At 33.7% G+C, this 19,328-nt stretch overlaps 1 non-coding gene across 1 annotated transcript; it reads left to right on the forward strand.

The window, feature by feature from the left end:
- The first annotated feature begins 18,408 nt into the window (after positions 1-18,408).
- LOC124090904 (small nucleolar RNA SNORA2/SNORA34 family) lies at positions 18,409-18,546 on the forward strand. The gene has a single exon (XR_006851275.1). It is a non-coding gene; the product is annotated as a small nucleolar RNA SNORA2/SNORA34 family (small nucleolar RNA).
- Positions 18,547-19,328: the final 782 nt, after the last annotated feature.

Here is a 19,328-nt window from a genome sequence, read left to right on the forward strand (position 1 = left end):
AATAAATACACAAATAACCCAATCAATTAATTGGCTAAGGACATGAAGAGATACTTTGCAGAAGAAGAATTATAATTGTTCAACAAATATATGAAAAAATGTTTAACATCTCTAAAACGTAGCAAAATGCAAATTAAAACTACACTGAGATTTCATCTCACACCAATCAGAATGGTGATTATCAAGAATAAAAGGAACAGGTAAAGATGTAGGGAAAAAAGTGCACCCATACATTACTGGTGGAACTGCAAATTGGTGCAACCACTCTGGAAAGCCTTAGAGATTCCTCAGAAAATTTGGAATGGAACCACCATTTGAACCATCTATCCCACTCCTCAGTTTATACCCAAAAGTCTTAAAATCAGGATACTACAGTGACACAGCCACGTCAATGTTATAGCAGTTGAATTCACAAAAGCTAAACTGTGGAACCAAACTAGATGCCCTTCAACAGATGAATGGGTAAAGAAAATGTAGTATATATACACAATGGTATATTGCTCAGCCATATAGAAGAACAAAATTATGAAATTTGCCAGTAAGTGAATGGAACTGAAGATAATCATGCTAAGTGAAATAAGCCAATCCCCCCAAACCAAAGGCTGACTCTTTTCCATGATATGAGGATGCCAATTCACAACAGGGGGGTGGGCAATGGGTTAGGAAAAAATAGAAGTACTTTGGATTAGACAAAAGAGAGTGAAGAGAAGAGAAAGGAAATGGGAGTTAGAATGATAGTAGAATGAATCATACATTATTGTCCTATGTGCATATATTATTACACAACCGATGTAATTCTACATCATTTATAATCAAAATAATGAGAAGTTATACTCCATGTGTTGTATAATGTTAAAATACATTCTACTAACATGTAAAACTAATTAGAACAAATAAAAAATTAAAATATAAATAAATAAATGAATAAACAGCAGACAGATCAGCAGAGTAGAGGAAAGAGAATGGGGGGAAATATTGAGGACTGAATTAGAGCAAATTACATTCCATGATTTCATAGTTATGTAAAAATGAATGTTACATATAACTAAAAAGAGAGAGAAAAAAGAGTTAACTCACATATTTAAAATACTTATGAAATATATTGTGTTTCCCCAATTTTCCAGAAAACTAAAGATGACAAATATTAAATAATCTGTCATATGCAAGATATGAAACTGTATATTATAATTTTAACTACAGTGCTTTCTCTGTGCTTCCATGCTGAACTCTCTGTCTACCCATTCAGTGTTTGTTATTCTCAATCCTGAGGTGATCTGAAATTTTCACTGAACCCTCACTGGTTAGAGCTGTAGAACATTATTATAAATGTTATAATAATGACAACACTACTTCCAATTTTTATCTTTGTTCAAATAAATACTTAGCATCAACTACAGAAACGAATACAACAATACTCAAAAAATAGTTCCACGTGTTCTTCTGCTAAACTATTACATAGGTCTCATTTTAAGTTCTAGCATTATTTGCATTTTAAATAATAGGAAATATCATAGTGTTTAAAATGAAACGTGGGGCACTTACTATAATTATTAATTGAATTACTCTTTTTTATTACAATATATGGTACTAGAACATTTATTAGTATTTATTTTCCACTAGGCATTGTTGTAATTAACTAGCTTCATTTTTAAGATAGAGCATGAGGTAGCCTCTATTATTATGCCTACTTTATAGACAGCACAATGATAACACAGTGTCATTAAGCAACTTCTGTATGGTCAACAGTGAAAGATGGAGCCACATTTCCACCCTACATAATCTTAGCAAAAATGGAAAAATGTTAGTGATCCATGTTATTTCTGATTTTTACCAATAGGTCACAAAATTTAAAAAAGTGAGAGTTAAATACATAAAAAATTTAAGTAGCAGGAAAGTAGTCTCAATTAGAAAAGTTGGAATGAACACATTAAAATAATTCTCCAAGCTATACTTAGGTATAGATAGACCTTCAGCAAATTAAGTTAATGCTAAAAGCAAAGGCAACCACAGATGTTTCTACAAAGTATAAAAGAAGGATGAAATCAAACTTGACATTGCCAAGAGTGTCCAAGAAATTAGTCTAAAATGATTCACAAAGAAAGGGTGGAAATGAAACAATTAGCTGTTTGATTGAACAATTTTATTCATTTTGGCCATTTGAAAATCTGAAAAACAAACTTTTAGGAAAAAGTTATTGCATTATTTTAGAAATTGGCAATAACATGTTTAAAAACAACATTATAGTAAGAAATTCTATCATATGTTTTTTCCCCATAAAAGTGAGGTTTTATTTCATGTCCTTTAAATTTCTTAATTCATTTCTGTGATTCTTTAATATGTTTACCAAAAAAAAACTCAGCAGGCTAAAGAAAAATACATCTTTTTTGACATTGCATTATACTACATTATCTATCAAATGTATTTTATAGATGGGGGAGGGTTAAAGAAATTGCAATAAAACTCTAACTCGTAAATTTTAAAAGGTACAACCAATTGCCTTCTCACAAGTTTAATCAGTTTATCCTTTTTTGAGTGTCCACAATCTCTTCACATTTGTATCATTCTTTTACAAAGGTGAGAAGGGCAACATAAATATGTCTTAAAACATGAAGTCTTTATATAGTTGATACCATCCATTTCAGACAGTCAGCCTGGTACCTAATTTCAGACTTATAGCGAGTTCCTCTATTTTCTATAGACACTAATCCAGGAAGCCAAATGATAAACACTGTAACAATTATCTCCAAAAGACAAAACTTGATTAATCTGTTTCCCCAAATTTTTCACTGCTTTAAATTTATGCCCAAGCAAAGACAAATATGTACCCCTAACCAAAAATAATGTCTTACTTCCAGCTAGCCAAATGCTATACACAAATGGAGTTCAACTTCAGCATACTAACAACCTTCCCTTTTTTCACTACAAAATTTTCCCACTCATCTGCTTGCCTTTTACTCTGCCAAAATTCAAATTATGGTGACAGACTCCTTTGCTACTATTCAATCTCTGAATAAATAGACTTTGCTTATTCTCATTTAGTCATCCTCTGTTCACTTCAATATAATATATCTAAATTCACATATTACACTTTTCTACTGAACCAAAAAAATTCCTGTTATTTTAATTGGATTATACAACAGGGGAAAATTCTAGGCATTTCCCAATTAACATGGGACACGAGAGAAAGGAAATAAGTGGATGGATAATCTTTGATTAATGCTTAGTATGCACGATCATTTTTGTATGTAAGAATTTCTTTTGCTTTTGAAAGAGGGAAAATTTTGAAGAGTCAAAAAAATTAACAAATTTATATTTATATATTAAACAATATTTCCAGCATTTTGTATATGATCTCTTATAATCATTACAGTAACACAAAATGTTAAGCATTTTTATATGTATAAAAACTGAGATTCAGAAAAAAATAATTTTTTCCAAGGTCACATGCTAGAAGTAAGGAATGAATAGATGTCTCTTTAATTGCAGAACTCTTGTCACTAACCACTCTCTATACTGCTATGATGAACTTAGAATCAGTATGTGACAGCTACATACTGCTATGATGAACTTAGACTCAGTATGTGACATCTACTCAGAGGTCAGTGACTTGTTGAAATCCATGAGAAAGTCCAATATGGACTTCATCCAAAGTTAGTAGCATCCAAAGTTAGTCTTCCTAGAGCCAAAAGTCAATTCTCTTTTCACTATATTAGGCTACCTCTCAATAAACAAAAATATTCACTTTTCTCCAAAATTTTTCATGAAATACAGGAAACAGTATACTTATAGTTGCTAAAGTTTGCTAATGAAAACTATCAGTGAGATAATGGAAAAATGGTCCTGAATTAGTGCTTTTCATAGTGTGTCCCCAACTCAGCATTTTTTTAAATTAATTAATTAATTTTAATTAGGAATATATGACAGCAGAATGCATTTTGATTCATTATTCACAGTTCCAGCACAACTTTACCTTTCTATGGTTGTAACACAATGTAGATCACCATATGTGCAGTCATAAATGTACCCAGGGTAATGATGTCCATTTCATTCCACCATCTTTCCTGCACCAATGCATCACTATTGGCATTATCTAGGAATTTGTTATTGGGGAAAAGTCTTGGGCACCAAAACCTAGTGACTCAGAAAATTTGATGGTGCATATACAATACATTTAGCATGAAAACACTGGGCTAATATTTGAACACCTATCAGACATAGGATCATGAGTTCAAAGCCAGCCTCAGCAAAAGCAAGCACTAATCAAGTCAGTGAAACCTTATCTCTAAATAAAATACAAAGTAGAGCTGGGGATGTGGCTCAGTGGGCAAAATGTCCTAAAATTAATCCCTGGTACCCCCACACACAAAGGAAGGAAGGAAGGAAGGAAGGAAGGAAGGAAGGAAGGAAGGAAGGAAAGAAGGGCAAACTTTAATTAGATATGGTTTCTTAAATCCTGATTGTCCTTCACTATTTTTTATTTAACTTAAATTTTAAGTAAATCTTTTCAAAGAATAATTGGCATTACACATTTCTTTCTGTTTTTCATGTATTTTTAAAGTGAATGTTTATTGAATGCCACACAGACCTTTATGGTCTCTACATCTCAAAAGTTTAATACGTGAGATACACAAGTGGATAGCACATTAAAATAGAGTACACTACATGCTATATCTAATTTGCTCACATCAAAACTTTCTTTATTGGAAAACACTGAGTATATTTCATTACTTACAAAACTCTGAATTTCTTCTTGAGATAAACAAGACCTAATGAATGCTTCCTTCTATTATCCTGTGTAAGCCCCAATGGTAGGCACTATTTTCCTATGTATTCTGTAAATCCTTTTCTCTTCTCCTCTCATGGCTGCCCCTAAATTATCTCCTGCATACTCCCTGCTTACTTAATTCTGATTTATCAAAATAGATCCATGATAATATCAACAAAATCTCCCTCTTTGATCTTCATTTTCTATTATACACCTTATTTTCCAGTCTTATCTTTCTCTGTCCTAGTTCATGAACTCAATTTTATTTCTTTAATTCCAGAATATTCATTTGCATTATTTCCTTTCACAAGATTGATAAATTTTGTTATGCCTCTTATCAACAGCATGCCAAGATTTAAAAAAAAAATCACATTTTCCACAAAACCTCCTTGTAAGAAAGACAAATATCTGAAAATCTATCCCAGAGCTTGTGGGATATGAGAAACATATATAATGCACATATAATATGTACATAAAATCAACCATACCTTGGGTTTAAATCTTGTGTTACATTTATCTACAGAACTCATCTTCTTTACTAAATGGTAAATCCCTGGAAGGTAAGCATGAATTTTATTTATTTTTAATTTTTTCCATCACCTAGAATTATTCTTGGGAATGGACAAGTTCTGAGAAACATTAATAACTCTTTATGCTGCTTTTTAAAAAAATCATATTTTCATCTTGGCTCTTCTTTTTAAGAGAATAATACTTGTTTCTGATTACAAAAAATATTTATGTAATTGTAGAACTATTATGAATGAGAAAAATAGAAAAGAGCTAACAAAAACAATGTCACTAAAATATGAAAATAATTATTATTATAATGTATCTCCAGTTTTTTCCCTAGGTCTCCAGGTTCATAGGCCATGAATTATGTTATCTTTTCATGCACTTTGGTGTTGAATTATTTAATACACCAGTAAAGATTCTTTAGTAGCAAAAATTGTGCATTTTTGTTACATTTTTCCTCCTTACTTATTAATTTAGTTAGCATTTTTGCTGCTGTGACTAAAAGACCCCATCAGAACAATTGTAGAGGAAGAAAAGTTTATTTGAGGGCTCACAGTTTTAGAGGTCTCCATCCATATAAAGCCAACTCTGCTTCTCAGGTCTCAGGGTGAGGCAGAACATTATGGCAGAAGAGTGTGGCAGAGAGAACCAGCTCACATGCCAAAGAGGAAGCAGAGAGGTCTTCATTTGCCAGATACAAATATATACTCCAATACCACACCCCAATGCCCACCACTTCCAGTCATACCCTACCACTTCAATAACCACTCAGTTAATTCTTATCAGGGGATTCAATTCCCTGATTGGGTTAAGACTCTTACAATCCAATCTTTTCTCTTCTGAACATTCTTGCATTGTCTCACATGTGGGCTTTTGGGGGACAACTCACATCCAAATCATAAAGGCTTTTTCTCATTTAAATTCAAAATATATAAAGGAATATGATGTGTTTTGTCTACTTTAGATCACTCATTGTGACGAGAATCATTACTTATACTAATGTTTGATTGAACTTAGTTATCTTCAATGATTTATCAAAAACTTTGAAAAAATGGATGAAAATACAGTTTATTATTGGAGGTATATAAAGTATATTCACAGTATTATATACCTATCATTACAATGTAACAGAGCATGTTCATCACTACCAAAAAGAAAAAAACAATAGCACTGCTGTCTCCCTTCCACTTGTCCTATTTTTTTCTTGCCTAATTTTTAAGGCTAGAAAGTCCAGCACAAGGTAGAATAAAAGTAGATATTGGATGTCTTTTTTTGTTATTATCTCATTGGTGATATCATTCAGTTTAAAATCATAGATAATGAGTCTCATGATGGCATTTTTTTAAAGTTGACTTAAACAGACTAAGAAAATTCTCTCCTATTTCTGTTCATGTATTTTAATCATGAAAGGGTGTTTGATTTTGTGAATGCTTGATCATGTAGTTTTCTCCATTATTTTACTGATATGTTACATTATATTAAATGGGTTTTATATGTTCAATACTTTATTGCTAGATAATGCTACTGAATCATGGCATTTATATATTCTTTCATTCAGAGAATTCAGTTTTCTTATATATTTTCCAGAAACTTTTCATCTGTATTAACAAGAAATACTTGTTTATTATTATTTATTTTTTTTGGTAATGTCTTTGGTGTTGGTAGTGCTATCCTAATAGAATGTGGTAATTCTTACAGTTACATTTAGAGTTTTTAAATATGTACTTATAACATGGTTATAGTCTTTATACGGGACATCTCAAATTTCTTAAAGATAGCTAATTTTTTAATGTGCATGAATCTCTTCTATATTTTTAGAAAGATTTTTGAAGGATCAGTATTAATTCTTAGAGTATTTCATAAAAATCACCAGGGATCAATCTAGTCCTTTGCCTGTCTCAATGCAATTTTTTAAAAATTATTACTTATTGAGTCTCATGACATGTTGTAGAACTATTTTGGTTTTTAAAATTTCTTTGTGAGTCAGTCTTAGAATTTGTATCATTCAAAAACTTTTCTATTGTATCTACTTTGAAATTTATTGGCATAAAATTCTCAGTATTCTCCAGAATATATATTTAATTCATACAGGTAGTAATGTCCTTTTTATTCCCAATTTTGATAATGGAGTCTTCCCCCCCACCTTTTATTCCTTAATTAATATAGCTAACATTTATTCCATTTTGATTTTTATTAAGGAAACAAATTTGGATTATTCAACTTTTCTTTTAATTTTCTGTTTCTAATACTAATTTCTGCTATGTTCTTATCATTTCCTACATTTTTAATTTAAATTATATTTTATTTTTTAATTTAAATTGTATTTTAAAATACCATGTCCTGGTATTGTAAAATGAGAGGCTAGGCTACTGATATGAGCTTTTCTTTTTTTAATATAGTTGTTAACAGCTATGCATTTCCATCTATTCACTGACATAAATTTTAGTGTCATAGATTGTTTTAAGTAATCTCATAGTACTTTCTAATTATCTTATTACTTCTTGAACCTTTTAGTTATCTATAAATGTGTTATTTAATTTCCAAATCTCTGTCAATTTCCCAAATTTTCTTGTGATATTTACTGATTTCACTCCATTGTAATTGATGGGATAAAACAATTTGAATTTTTCCATCCTTTTAAATTGATTGTTGTTTGCTTTGTTTCACATATGTTCTATCAAGTTTAATAAGTATTTGAGGAAGAAAAAATACTTTCTGCTGTTGGATAAACTATTCCATAGATATCTCTTAATGATGATTTTTGCATAGTGTTATTAAGTCTTATATTTTCTTATTAATATTCTGACCAGTTGTTCTATTTGTTTTTTGACTTCTAGGTATCAAAATACCTAATTGTTATTATCTGCTTTCCTTTTTAATTCTGTCATTGTTCCTCTTATGGAGAATTTTTTTTTCTCTTTCTGCTGTCAAGATTTTCTTTCTATTTTAACATTTTTACTGATTTATATGGATATGAGTCTTTCCATGTTTATTTTTCCTAAATTTCTTTGAGGTATTAGTGTGTAATTTAACACTTTTCATTAAAGTTAATATAATGTTCAAACAATCTTGTCAAACATTTGCTTCTATTTGTTTCTTCTCTCCTTCTAGCATTCCCATTATACTTACAAGGTATTGCTTAATAGTATCCCTCATTTCCCTGAGGCTTCTTTCATTGCTTTTTCTTTTATTACTTCTTGTTTCTTTGCTGTTTGTAGTGCCTAGTTTCTAATAATCTAGTTTGATAGCAATTTGATAAGACATTATAATTTACCATTATGGCTTAGATGTGTGGTGTCCCCCTAAAACATGTGTGAGACAATGCAAGAAAATTAAGGTGGACTGATTAGGTTATGAAAGCCTTAACCTAATTAATTCATAATAAGAATTCACTGGTGGAAACTATAGGCAGGTAGGATGGGTGTTCTTGGGTTAGGACTTTAGGGTTCATATTTTCTCCTGGAGAGAAGAGCTCTAATGTTTCTCTCTCTCTCTCTCTCTCTCTCTCTCTCTCTCTCTCTCTCTCTCTCTCTCTCTCTCTCTCTCGTTCTCTCTCCCTGCCCCTGACCTCATACTATGCCCCCAGCCTCTTTTCTTTGCCTACCCCTTCCAACATGATTTCATGCCTATCCTTGGCCATAAAGAATTGAGTTAGCTCTCTATGAACTAACACCTCTGAAATCGTGCGGTACAAGGTAAACATTTCCTCCTTAAAATTGTTGTTGTGAGCTCTTTTGGTCTCAGTGGTGAAAAAATCTGATTAAAATATTACCTTTCTTTAATTTTTGAATCCCAGTTATCTTTAGAGTCTCTAAAAGGATATATTTATGATTATAGTCTTGTTTACAACATCTAAGTTTCATGAGGACATTTATCTGATTTTTTTCATGCACATGAATCTCACTTTCTTCCTTCTATGCATTGCTTAATTTTTCTGAAAAATGAAAATTTGGTATACAAACTAAAAGATATATAAGTATTCCCAGCCCTACTCCAGAGTTTTTTGGCATTACTGTTTGCTTGGAGATATATATATTTGTAGTGCTTATATATTTGCCATTTGGTCAGATTACTTCATTGAAGTGAAGTTCTCCAATAGAATCTGAAGATTCTGATGTCATTGTTCAGAAAGAACCAATTTGGGAGTCTGCAGTCATCCTGAGTTCCTGCACCCCGACCCTCCACCAGGGAAAATCATAGTTTTAACTAGATTCTCCATTTGTATCTTTTCCTGTAATTTCTGAAAAGCTTCTAACTAATCGTCAACTGGTATAACACTCAGCATCCACTTATTACTATCTGATTGTGCTATTGTTTTTGACAACTCCTTTGCAGAAAGTGTGCCACTGTATAATCCAATTAATTTGGGGTTCTTTGCAATGGTATTATGTGAGGCTAGTTCTTAGGACTTGCTGCGTACCAGTAGTGCTTGTTATGGGCTAGGCTATATGGGCAATGACCAAACAGACTCCCTTTTACCCGGAGACTCCATGTTATATAAGAAATGCTTCTCTCATGGGAACACCCCACCTTTGTACCTATCAATAGTTGCTAAGCATAGCATGTTTGGCAATACAAAATGACAATTCTTATACAATGTAAAATTGTTCTCTCCTTGGTTCCCATTTTTCTTGGACAATGTACCCTTTCAAAGACTGATTTTCAAGACATTAGTAAACATTCTTTAACTTGTACCCAAATAGGGTCATTTTGACCCACTTCTCTTCTGCTTATGATTTTGGAAAGTTCCGTGGGAAATACCAATGTACCCATTTCATTGTTTCACTAATGGCTCAATCCAACTTCTGTACCCCTGCTCATTTGCTTGCTGCTCTGCCAACCTAGATGCAATTTTTGGTTTTAAATACCTTGAAACACTGAGGCTCAGGACTGTTCCTTGCAGAGACAGTTTGGGTCCTGCAGGGAATAGTCACCGGCTGGCTAATAAAGACTCCCCAATTCGGACAAAGCTGGGACTCAGTGTTTTTTCTGAGCAGTCGGTACCCCATAACAGTGTTATTCTTAGTTGTCTTTCCCCCTAGTCTATACTGTTAAACTTTTATCTAGTCTATGGTTTTGTTTGTTACTATGATTGCTTCAGTCTCTTTTAATTGTTTACCATTATAATTTCCAAGAGCACACTTAAGCTTGCACTTCCCCAGACTATCTTCTAAATCAAGTTAGATTCCTCAAGGAGGGATAAAAAAAGATATTTTCTTACAGTGTTCCTCATTAACATAAAGAATCTTTGAGTCACTTATCTGTAGGGATATATGTGGACATTAGATTGCTTCTCTCAGAATGATTTCCTGCTGTCAAAGCAGACCTCTAGATAGGTCTGTTGTCTTCTTGGCTTTCATTTCCCAGTTTTCTCCACCACAAAAGCAAGCTGAGGTGAGTGCTTTTTGGGTCTGTTATTCTTACTTGTCTTACCTTACCTTTTTCTTCAGAGTGAGAACTGTGTGGATGAGGAGAACCCCACAACTCTCATCCTCTCTCGTCTGGACTAAAATGTTTGCCACATGACATTGAGAGAGAAAAGAAATACCAGTATCCTGCTCTTCTGGGCTGACAACTGTAGCTGTCTACTGGGAGCTGAAAGAGAAGAGAATTCAGTGTTTCTGACTGCACCTTACAGTGGCCAACTTTCTGTCACGCTGAGCACAGGTGATGGGAGGAAGAAGGTTGTTACAGACCTCATTGTTCTTACCAAAATTTAGAGTATTTTCTTGAATAATTGTTTCCTGATTTTTTTTATCCTCTTGAGGATAAAAAATGTCTTGAGACTCTAAGAATTATACTTTTTTATCATTTACACCAGTTATGTTTGTTTCTGTAGAAGGAGGGTTTGCAGAATTCCTCATGCCACCATTTTTGAAATGCTTACCACCATTATTTTTAGTATTTAATTTTTATACTCCATATTGAGACCTTTATATAAGTCAGTATATTGACTCTATGATTTATCACTTATGGAGAGAAACACTGAGACTTGCCAAGAACACATACCTAGTGAGTATGAATGTTGTAATTTGAATCCAAGTTTGTCTTAATTTATAGTTCATACTCTTCAGCACCAAATTTGCATAAAGAGAAGAGAATTATGTCAGGAAAATTAGGACCTGGTCATTCTTCAACACACTTACCTCAAGAGAGAGGCTTTAAGAGATAAAATATTAGATAGCTGAGGAATGCTATAACTAGGTAGAGGGACTAGAAAGCAATTGTTGTTAAGTAATCAAGAAAACACAGCTCACTTTTACAGTTTCAAACAATTGCTTTGGGCTCACTGAAGTGAAATAAAAACATATGCAAAGGCATCTAACTGATTATATAACAATTTTTGAATTCAGCAAAGCACTTCAAATTGCTAAGCAACCCGAAAATGACTCTGGGTATATTATAATCTGTACAGGAGGAGCTCTTAAATCAGCCAAAACTTTTCACTAGCAATGTAGCACATAAACACATTAGCCAATTACTGTTATTTTTTCATGTTCCATCAAATGATAGACAAGGATGTAAGAAGAAAAAAATCAATAAACCCATAAAAATTTAAAAGAATTAATTTAAATATTAGGATCTTATGCACTTGCTACACTAATCCTTATGTCAGATTTGGTTTCTGAAACTAAATCTTGAATTCAAAACTCTTTTCATTGATAAACTGGATTTATTGGTACTCCTTGTATTTTTATGTAATGTGTCTAATCTTGAATCCTTTTAAATCAAATATTAAAATGGGTTTCCTTCTGATCTCAGAACATTTCTATCAATAACCACTGAGTCCTTCAAAAAATGTAGGCAGTAATTTTGCCTAAAATACAATTGAAAACACTTTCAGGAAAAAAAAAAAAAACAACTTGCGCATTGGGCTTTGGTGTGTTTTTGTGGTATTACTTATGACATTGAGTAAGATTATAAAAATATTGAAGTACAATTAAAAAGCATTAAAATCATCTACATCTTGCTCTCAAAAATTCTATTCCAGACTATAATAATAAAATGATACTATGATATATAATAGTAGCACTAATAAAGAAAAATGGCAATAATTATTGATTCTATTATGTACAAACTTCTATTCTACGGACATCACATCCAATCTTCAGAATAATTTCATAAGGTTAATACAATGAAATTTTATTTTTTGCAGGAGCGAAACTGAGAGATAAAGCATAATGAGCAAAAGAGTCAAGACTCAGATTTCTATCCCCACAAATGCATTCCTATGTCTATCTATTTATACCCTGGTTTCTTGTTGCTGAATACATACTGGGCTATTATAAGGTGACTTATAGTCTTTGCTGTCTATACTCACTATCTTCTACACCCACATTATAATGTCAGATTAAGCACTCTTTAACACCAGGCAGTTAAAGTAGGAGAAATATGACTGATCAATTTTTTTCTGTAGAAAAAATAAACAACAAAGAAAGAAAGAAACAAAAATTGTACCCATCTCTCTATCCTAATCTCATCACCTAAGAAAGGTATATTTAATGAAATTGCCAGAAAATACACAGAAAAAGCAATCTGAAAACTAAGGAGACAGGCCTCATTAGAAACCAACCCTATGCCATGTTCATCTTGGACTTCTAACTTCAAGAACTGTGAAGAAATAGATTTCTGTTGTTTCAGCAACCAATCTCTGGTATTTTTATGGTGCCCAAGCTGAATAATAGAGTGGCCAAGAGTAGATTTAAACTTGCAGAAATGTGTTATTTGGCTAACACCTATTTAAATGCTATTATTAATAATAGTGATTGTATTTTGTCTTTAAATGTCTTTAGTTCCAGACCTTAAAAATAAACTTTATTTTTGGAAGCATTTCAACTTCTTACCTGCCAATGCTCTATTAAGCCATTTGAATTTGCAACTTCTAAATATAAAATGCTGCATCTGCTTTCTAGGAAAGAAAAAAAATTCACAAACTATTTATTTTATGCTTGTGGTTTTCTGACTTCCATTAAGAAATAATAAAATTTTTGATTATTGAAAATAAATCATTTTAAAGTGAAAAGAAAGAGAGAGGCCAAAAATGAGTATGAATGTTGTAATTTGAATCCAAGTTTGGAATATGATCACTTAAGAGTAGATATAAATCCTTTATGTATGGGCAATCTATGTCAGCCAAAACTACAAACACAGCACAATATGATGAAAGGAACCATCTAGGATTTAGAACATGTTAATTGCCTTTTTAAATTTATTTTTTTAAGTTGTAGATTGACACAATACATTTCTTTTATTTATTTATATATGGTGCTGAGGATTGAACCCAGGGCTTCACACATGCCAGGCAAGTGCTATACCACTAAGCCACAACCCCAGCCCTAACTGCTTTTTTATTCCTATATAAACTTGAGCTTGGATAGACTGCTCTATTCAAGGCATAACTATTATGACTACACAGAGACCTGCTCTGGTTGTTTGATAGACATGTTATTAAGGAGAAATGATTGAATGTGTTGAAAAATGCTTAAGAGATTTTCCAAAAATAGTCTTGATACATTTAAGAAACTATATTTAGAACTGTTGCAAATATTCCATGATGAAGAGAATGTCTGTTTTTTCTTGCATTTTCCATGTTGAATTATGATCAGAACAAAAATATCTACATTGAAATGCGAAGTTAGTAAATATAAATGTGGAAGCATGTGTGTAAATATTATGATAAATGCAATCTTCCCACAGTTAACCCACTGCTGATGACTATCTTGTGTAAGAGCACATCCTAAATGACTTTTAGGAACTGCACATCTCAAATTCCCAATAGAAAAACTGAACATAAGGAATATGTATGGGAGATGGGAATATAAAGTACAGGACAAAAGCCAGTAAGGAAAATGATTTCTTCAGACATGGAGATTGTAGAATCAATGTCCTTCTCAGAGTTGGAAGTTAGAAATCCTTCAGGTCAATGATGGAGCCAATAGTATTATCATTAATTTTGTCAATGATAAAATCACTCATAACTCAGAGAAAAGTAAAAACCATAAATGCTGATAATTTGGACTAGGTAAAACAACATAGAGACTCAAAATTAATGATGCTAATTCTAGAATTAAAATTTGAAGTTGAGAAATGTATTAATGTCAAACGGAATGCAGCTGACTATGTAAAGGTAACCACAATAAAGCATGCATGGGATCTTAGGTAGGAAAGTATAATATTAATCATACCAAGAAGAGTTTCAAGAACCTCTGACTACTACTGTCCTTTTAATAGGAGTTTATCAATTTAAAAAAAAGAGATTAAATTTTAGTTTTTGTAATTTCAAGATAAAAATGAGGATATAGACAGAAGATTTATTTTGTTCCACTTGTTTGTTTTTGTGGTGCTGGAATTTGAACCCAAGCCCTCATACACACCAGATGAGTGTTCTCCTACTGAGCTGCACCCCCAGCCCAGGAGATAAGGACAAAGCAAAATAAACTTTCCCTGACCTTAACCCCCAAGGTAAGAGTATTAGCATAATTTGTTATAATGGTGAAAATAAAAATCTGTTTCTCTTAAAAATAAAATATAAAATGAAAAAAATAACATATAATTTTGAATATGAAAATAAACACTGTAGGTTTTATTTATTCAAAGGTAGGATTGCAATCGAGCCAATTGCAATATTTCTATTCTTTCCTATATGATGTGGAAAGAATAGAAAGAACATGTGTCAAAAATGACCTTTATACACATTGCAAAATAACATCTTTAGGTTGTGATTCTGAGCAGAATTATTTTCATGTTTTAACTGCCGGCGTCTATTTACATTTATCTTCATACAACTCTTCATGACTACTCGTTTATTATTTCCTTTTTCCATTTTTTTCATTTTTCTATTTTATTTTCTTTCTGTTTTCCAGAAGCAAAGAATGACTATACTCCATTCTAAAAAACTTGGTATGTTGAAGAAACAGGATTGAATTTATGAATTTATCTAGAAAACCATGTTGCTGAAAAATGAGAATATTTAACAACTTACCTTGAATTTCTAAATTATTCATTCAAAATCTAAATAAGTTCACCACAGGTAAATGTAGCTAACAGGGGTGGGAAAGGGTGTTTATGATTTGCTAAGAAGCAAAATATTTAGATACATCTAATAGTCTCTATTTGACAATTTATGCTACAAGAGTTACAGGATAAAAACCGTTTTTATATCCAATTTAAAAACATGAATGTTCTTCTTTTTACCCTAGAGCTTAAAGACGATTTACAGAAGTAGGCCAGTATGAAGTATTGCCACAATAAACTTGTTTTACTTCTCTTTTGTAGCAAAAATTAGAAAATCACTGCAATGGAATTGAGTCATAAAATACGTTAGCAATAAAACAAATATAAGCTATCACGTTTAGTGAATTCCTACTGTTACCACCATCATTCAGAAACTTCTTCAAAGTCTTTTATATATTTGGAAATAATTTGTTTGTTTTGAAAAAAATCAAAGATGAAATAACATTTTTTTTCAAAATGATCAGTTGTGAACAAAACTATACCTCATAAAACAAAATAAAGTCCTTTTACTTGTTGCATGATTGTGAGCAGAATTATTTTCATGTTTTAACTGCCTGTCTCTATTTCCACTTATCTTGAAAATAATATTATTTCAAAAATATAAACCTCTATGTACATGCTATGGTAATATACTTTATTTGGCATCATCAGATCTTGATTAAATATATGGGATATATCTACACTAAGCAATTAAGTAAACATCAAAAAAGTTATTTATTGTTAATTAATTCTAACATACAATATTTTCTGTTTAAACATTAATGTTTGCATTAAAGTATACTATAGACAAACTTATTTTATTTGTACTTGGTCCAAGTGATTAGAGTTGTAATTAGTGAAGGTGACATGACAAAAACAAAACAAATAAAAAATTATACATATAACTCTACCATAAATTAATGCAATTATTTTGATATTATTAAGATGTTATCCAAATCGTTTCACAAAAGGCAGATTAACATTTTATTTACTTGTTTTTATTAGCAAATAAGTAGCTTTTGAAAGTTACTAGAAAATGTACAGAGTGTATGGAGGTTTTATTTTATATATTACCTTGCATTTTTAACTTTAAAGGATAAATTACCACAAAATAGACTGCATACACCATTGACATTATCTCTTTTTGCATCAGAAATTGTTTATGAGTCTGGGGATGTGGTTCAGGGTTACAGTGGGTGCCTAACCCTGGGTTAGGCAAGGCCCTGGGTTCAATCTCCAAACCACAGAAAAATGAATTGCTTTTAAATTTCCTTGGAGAACTAAGTAATATGACAGGAATTCTCAAGTCTATCAATTGAGATTAAGGTAGAAAGCAGATACTCAATAAAAATTCACAATTCTCTAAACAGAGTGAAGAATTGCTGCAACCTGCAGGGCTGTTAATTCAAGTGTCTGGAAGGTTCACTGAGGGGCTGGAGAAAAGACAAACAGACACATAAATAGAGAAAAATAGCTGTATCTTGGGGGTTAACTACAACCCTGGTAAGGAGGCAGTGACCTACAACAAGCTCAGCACATTTATTATATAGGTATAAACATCAAAAGGATTTATTGTGAGAAAGTTTCTTCAAAGTAAGAGAAGCAAGGTCATGAGTATTAGCAGCCTGATTATGATTATCAACTTGTACCTACTACTCTAGTCTTAATCAGCTGGCATCTGAAACTCAAGGTCAAGAACTGAATAGCTCTGTGGCTGGCACAGAACATCCTATTGAACATGGCATCCCCATAGCAACTGGGCAGTCCCAAAGTGGTGTCTTTGCACTGCACTGAGTGTTCCCAATAGAGGCATTGCTCCTGTCACAGGATAGTTCAAAACCCACAATTCAGTCTCTGCTCCCAACAAAAGATGATACCATGGAATGAGATAAGAGTTCTCCACATTAGAAGGAAGAAAGAAAGTCAGGTTTAGAGTCACCTCTGGTTTTTCCCAGAAAGTCATCAATAAAAGTTCATCAATAAAAGTTAAGACACATTATATATACTCAGAAGTAAGATTTCTCTTCCTACAGCTACAGTCAAGGGTGAAGCAGTTCATAGCAGTATAAAACACATTTCTTAGGCTGTGCAATTCCATAATTCCAGGAATCCCGGGATAGTCATCGTTCCTACCTCACTGCCACTAGCCATTCAGATTCTACAAGGCAACACTGGATCATGCCTTTAACCCTGTTTGAGTCTCAAGACTTCTCAGGGTCTTTTGTCACCTCTAAGTCATACATATGTAGTGTCATAAGTTCTCTGTTAAAATGGTTCTCCATTATTATTTTTTTTTGGTCTTAAGACATATATATATTCTTAATTTTATGATTTTTAATTGATTATCTACAATTGATTATCTTCTATAAAGAGAGGTATTTCCTTGTCAACTACTTGGTTACTCCAGTGCAGAGTTCATGCAAGAAAAGAATGCATGTTTATTTCCCCATATCTACCAATTATCAAAATACTTAACTTCCTTCTTTTTTTTCAAATTTCCCTTTTGAGCAACATTATGAACTTTATGTTTTTCACATATTTGATGTCTTCCATTCATTGCATTGCTCTTTGGATTCTTTTGGGTGATCTTTCCTTATCTTTTACTAATAGAAATCCATTATTGAGCCTCTAAATCTTTGATCATGACCATAGCAGTTATCAGCCACTTCTTTATGAAAATCTAATCTTTTTGAATCAGATTTTCCATGCAAAATTATGTTCAGGATGCTAGGGATATTTGTATTGATTCCTCATTATTTCTAAATTTCTTCATGGTCATAGCTAGGAAATACATATGTTTGTATGTGTGTGGCATGCATGTATGGATAGAATTATTGCATTTTAATTTAATTTTGTTTTGTTTTCGTTTTCACTGAAATGTACTGTGCATATTAAGTAGTGCATATTTTATAAATGCTGATTATTTTTCAAAGATTAAACACATTCAGCCAGATACATGTCTGTAATCTCATTGATGTGGCTCAAGCGGTAGCGCACTCGCCTGGCATGTGTGCGGCCCAGGTTCAATCCTCAGCACCACACACAAACAAAGATGTTGTGTTCGCCGAAAACTAAAAAATCAATATTAAAATTCTCTCTCTGTCTCTCTCTAAAAAAATAAAATAAAATAAAAGTGATTGGCCCTGAATCAAGGTCAGGAGTTTGTTGAAGCTGTTGGTTTCAAGCAGGAGCCTAAAGAAATGTCTTTCTTTGGTCTGTTGGCTATTTCAGAACTTTAGAAGTGTAATAGTCACCCGCGCTGGCAAGGTAGACAGAACTGTGACCACCCACAGAACAGGCCCAGCGGCCTGCTGAGGGGCAGAGCCGCCCCCCACGCCCCGTGCCTGCCAGGTAGGCAGAAATGTGACCACCGACAGAAAAGGCCCAGTGGCCGGCGGAGGGGCAGAGCTGCCAACCACTCCTGCAAGGTAGGCGGGCCTGCGACCCACAGGCAGAACAGGAGCAGCTGCCTGCTGAGAGGCAGAGCTGCCCCCTCCCCCCGCACCGGCAAGGTAGATGGAACTGTGACCACCCACAGAACAGGCCCAGCGGCCTGCTGAGGGGCAGAGCCGCCCCCTACCCCACCCCACCCCTGCGCCTGCCAGGTAGGCAAAAATGTGACCACCGACAGAAAGGCCCAGTGGCCCGCGGAGGGGCAGAGCTGCCAACGACTACTGCAAGGAAGGCGGGCCTGCGACCCATCAGCAGAACAGGAGCAGCTGCCTGCTGAGAGGCAGAGACGCCCCACCCCCCGCGCCTGCAAGGTAGGCGGAACTGTGACCACCAACAGAACAGGCCAGACCTGCAACCGACAAACAGAACAGGCCCAGTGGCCTGCGGAAGGGTAGAGCTGCCAACCCCCCCGCGCCTGCAAGGTAGGCGGACCTGCAACCCACCAGCAGAACAGCCCCAGAGGCCTGAAGAGGGGCAGTGCCGCTGCCTGTGCCTGCAAAGTAGGCAGAACTGCGACCACCGACAGAACAAGCCTAGCGGCCCGCAGAGGGACAGAGCCGCCGCCCGCGCCTGCAAGGTAGACGGACCTGCTACCGACCGGCAG

The sequence above is a fragment of the Marmota monax genome, unplaced genomic scaffold (genome assembly GCF_021218885.2).
Source record: "Marmota monax isolate L192 unplaced genomic scaffold, Marmota_monax_Labrador192_F-V1.1 WCK01_AAM20220418_F8-fsc00407, whole genome shotgun sequence".
Classification (NCBI taxonomy): Eukaryota; Metazoa; Chordata; class Mammalia; order Rodentia; family Sciuridae; genus Marmota; species Marmota monax.